This window comes from Bidens hawaiensis, unplaced genomic scaffold, assembly GCF_021521415.1.
Source record: "Bidens hawaiensis isolate Kalapana, Puna unplaced genomic scaffold, B.hawaiensis_p1.1 tig00033557_1, whole genome shotgun sequence".
Taxonomy (NCBI): domain Eukaryota; kingdom Viridiplantae; phylum Streptophyta; class Magnoliopsida; order Asterales; family Asteraceae; genus Bidens; species Bidens hawaiensis.
In genome coordinates, this window is record NW_027495764.1 from 28,842 (window position 1) to 33,644 (window position 4,803).

Genomic DNA, 4,803 nt, shown 5'->3' on the forward strand with positions numbered 1-4,803 from the left:
ATATGCTTTAACTGTGTTGTTGTTGATTTATGGATTCAAATTTCTGAACAACTGTACTTACAACAGTAGAAAACCTGCATTTTGTATATATGTTATATAATTTAACTTTGGATTAAAGGTTTTAATTTGTGAATATATATATAGGTCACAAACTATATAGGTTCATCACACTGTTTTCCTTTCCCTTTATACTAACTTCTATAAATCCGAATTTTGACGAATGTATGGATCATGACTCATGAATTGTATATATATGGCTACTATTTAGTTTCTTTTGTATCGTTCGATTTTCTAATACTTTGTTTAATCCTTTTATCGCAATTGAAAAACGTTTGTTTTCGTATGTCTGAGACCGCTAAAAATAATTTCATGGCCGATTCTAATTGTTCACTTTTATAAATATACAAAGGTTCCCTTAACCTTTGGGCTGAGCTAATGCTTTATTTGGCAATTTCATATCTAAAGACACCTTTTTAGTTGATGATCATACTTCATAAATAGGTTGTTATGATGATGAGAGGGCTTTCTCTTTTATCCGAATCAATTTGAAAAGTTTAAAATTTCTTAACTTGGGATTTGTATATTGATACATAGGCTCTTCACCGTTATATTGTAGATTGTTCCCTTTTGTACATGAATCGTAGATCATGAATAATGTATGCTCATAGCACATTTAAATTTGTTTTCTTTGTTACGTGTTATCCGTTGTTAGTTAATTGTATGTATTTGTGCATATTAACGTTTTGAGGTTCGTATTAGCATCTATATGCTGCTTTAGATTTAAATTCAGGCCTCTGATTCTTAAATCTAGGTCATGGATTCTACAAATGGGAGTTCTAGATCTTCCATGATTACATGTTTATAGCACCCAAACTGGTGATGCTATGGTAGAGGTCTAAATAGATTCTTCTATAAGTTGAAAGTTCTTGTGAAGTTCAAATGTATTCCTAGTCATGATACTTTAATTTTAAAGGAAACTCTACATTTATGTGAATTATATTTGGAGTTTAAATACCACAGTTTGAATGTCACCATATGCATAATAATTTAAACTTATCTTGATATACATTGTTATGATTAATTCTTATACGTTGATTAAAAGTTGTGTAATTAAGGTATATCTTATTATATAAAATTTTTATTTCTGATTACTCATTTGTGGGTGGTTAGAGCTTTAAGCAGAAAATGAGTACACATGGGCAAGGTGTGAGGATTTTCGGTATTCTCTTGGGTCAGAGCAGTCAAATGGGCCAATCGCGCATAAATGAGCCTTCATTTCCAACGAATCCGTTGGAGCTATGTGTTGGACAGCGAAGAATTCCGCCTCGTGCCCCATATAATGTCGAGGTATTGTATCATGATGTAATCATTATCATATTACCATTACATCCTTTTAACAGTGGCATTCTATGTTATATACTAAAAAGCACAATGCTTAACATAATTATTAAGTGTTTAGATTCTTAAGGTGCACTTGTATTGTGTCAGGCTGGCAGCTCCAGAGGTCAGAGGACCCAACCTATTGACTCAGAGTCAGGTAGACACACACACACACATGATATTATTCTTTAATTTGTTAACCAGATGATCTGATCATTGAGGTCATTAATGGCACAACTAAAATGAGGGTTCCGTAGAACTTTAAAAGACTTCTATATAGTATAGAATCTCTGAGTATTTGTGTTCTCTCTATTTGTTCTTTGTTTGTGCATTGAGGCATTAATAACATGATTATTTGAACATGGGTTCCATAATACAATTTACTAGAACATTGCTCAGACATCAGTTTTTCCGCAGGGAAAAGACTAATGTTTGCCTTATCTTTCTACAAAGAATTCTGATTTCTGAACTCTTACAATTTGATAACTAATTTATAGCTTTTTTTTTTGTTTTAACAATTGGAGAATCGTTGTAGCTCAGGTTAAATTTCGGTTCCATTTTGTATCTCATTTAATTAATCATTGGTCAATTTTACCTCATCAATGTTTGCCAATTTTACTGTTTACTTCACCTTTCTGATGAATATGTTTCTTTAACTTGGTTTTCTTATTATTTTATTGCATTTCACCTTTTGCTGCGAAATGCGACTCTAACTGTATATTTATGACTTAAGTTTATATAGTTTTATATCCTTCAGTGCTAGCTTATTTACATCCTTTTATTCAAAGTTACAGAACACACGTTTTTCAGGCCTGAGATGACGTAGCATATTTAAAGTGCATAAAGGTTTTAGTAATACTTTAAGGATAGTTTGTTGGTGATTTGGTTGGCTGATATTATCCAGCTAAATTTTTATTTGACAATTTCATCTCAAATGGTACGTTTTTAGTTAAAAGTTACTTCATCCATACAGGCTTTCTGATTTTATCTGAATCAATTTGAAAGCCTGAAGTTAATTTCTGTACTTAAAAGGATCTATTGCAAGATAGGCTCTTCAATCTTATATTGCAGATTGTTAGCTATTGTATATATGTGGATATCTTGGAAAATGAATTCTACATTTTGAACTCATACTGTGTATACTAATATTGTATGCTTATCTTGATTAAATGCAGTGTCGTTATGCTGTAAACTATTAAGAACTTAATTCTTTTTTTGTTTTTGTGATTACTTGTTTAAGGTGAGAACTGGCAGTTTGATCTAAATGAACCATTTCTAAGGGATAACAGCGGGCCCGAAGATGGTCCAAGTCATTCTTTGATGCACTGTAGTCAACGAGACATCCGTTTGCCGGTGTCTCGTTTTGACACAAGTGTCGCTCAAACTAGTCCTTTGGCTAGGGGTCCGGTTGAACCAAGTCTTCGGCCACTACAGTCTCCAGCATCTAGGCCAAGTAATCCTACGGCTGCTCAGGTTCCACTGGTTGGGCAAAGTCTTCAGTCACATGGGCCAACTGAGGTGGTGGACTTGGTTAGTGAACATAAAGACGAAGAAGAAGATGCTGAGGATGATGACGGAGATGAAGAGGAGGAATATGATGAGGATGATGAAGAAGAAGATGATGGTGGTGATGCTGCTTCTGGATATGATGATGTTATTGTATCATCACCTATAGCTTCTGGCCAGGTTCAATTAGTGTTCTACACTAAAGATTTACCATTTCATTATTTTTTTTGGTAAGTGTTATAGATTACTTAAGTCCACTTATCTTATGCAGGTTGTTCGCACTAGATATAGAGCTCTGAGGATGCGAGCTAGCAATGATCCGGGGTTTGGTAATTTTTTGGATATATATTGTGAATTTGGCTTTTAAAAGCATATATAGTAGTAATGTGTCCTTGATTGTTTATGAATCCTTGCTACTTCCGAAAATCGATACTTTAGACGTTCGTTAAAACTTCAAAAGTCCTGATTTGTAAACCGATTATTTAAGGACATAATCTATTCGAGGTTGTCGTTACAATCTCACATGTGATATATGCAGCTGATTATCTATTTTTTCTTCATTTCAAAAACATGTGATTACTTTCTTGAATACATAAATTTGTAATGAATACTTTCAAATAAATCTTATATGATATATGCAGCCGCATATTTTAAATAAACAATAAATGAATAGAAAGATAATATTGTAATAGCATCCATAGTTGAAGCCTTAAAGGTTTGGAGGTCAAAATGGAGTGACCGGTATGTTTTTATTTTCTTTTATATGTGAAGTTGTATGCGTGTTGTAGCATTCTTATTTTTAACTTTTTTATATGCTCCAATTAATCTTATGTGATTTTCTAAAATGGCAGTTGGGGAATTAGCCGCTGCACGGAACCAGAGACGGCGAGTCAACAGTGACCCACAACCGTCAAATTCCCATGTAAGTTTCGAGGGATCTACACATATGTACATTTTATATATAAATGAGTGTCGGTTCGCCATTGGCCCTGATGATGTATGGGACCGGATTCGGGTTGGTTAGGTTCACAAAGATGAAATATGACTAAAATATAAAAGGGTCATAAACTAGTTTGGAATGGTTCGTGGTGTTAGTGTAATCTTGCGTAAGTGCGGGGTCCAGTATCACACCCCAACCCACAGCGGAAATGCGGGGATGTGAGCTGATTGCTCACAGTTTTCAAGGTACTATCATGCAAAATTTAAAATTATAATATCTATTACTCCAATTTAAATAGTCCAACAAATTCAAATAATCAAAGTACATAAAATTCATGATTAAACAAGTAAAGACAATAATAAAAATTTGAATTCTGGTTTCTTCTCTCTAGCATGCAATCCTAAGTTTTCTTTAAAACAAGCTTGATGATCACATCACACGATAACCTGCATATGCATTAAAAATACAAATAGATTTTTTCAACACAAGGTTGAGTGAGTAAAACACCAGATTTTGTAAATATATAATAATAAATAAAAATGCAAACAGTATCAAGTGAGATAAGCAATTTTAACTAATGAGCAAGTACACAAGTTGTAGATACGCACGATGCCAGAATTAGGTGATGGCTACTACATAAGTAAGTAAATAAGTTGCAGATATGCACGATGCCAGATGAACTGGGCAATGACTACTACATTAGCAAGTAAATAAGTTGTAAATACGCACGATGCCAGATGACTAGGCGATGACTACTACATAAGCAAGTAAATAGACATATAACACGTTAAGCATATTGCAATTGAGTATTAATTAATAATAAAATAATTAGAAACCCATATGTCTCCAAAACAGTAAAAACGATATAAAAAGAGGGGGGTTGAGATACTCACCTTATTAGACGAGCAAACAGAAATAATAAAATAATAAGAATGAAGGCGGCGATTCACACGTTGACGATATGGCCGAATAAAGAA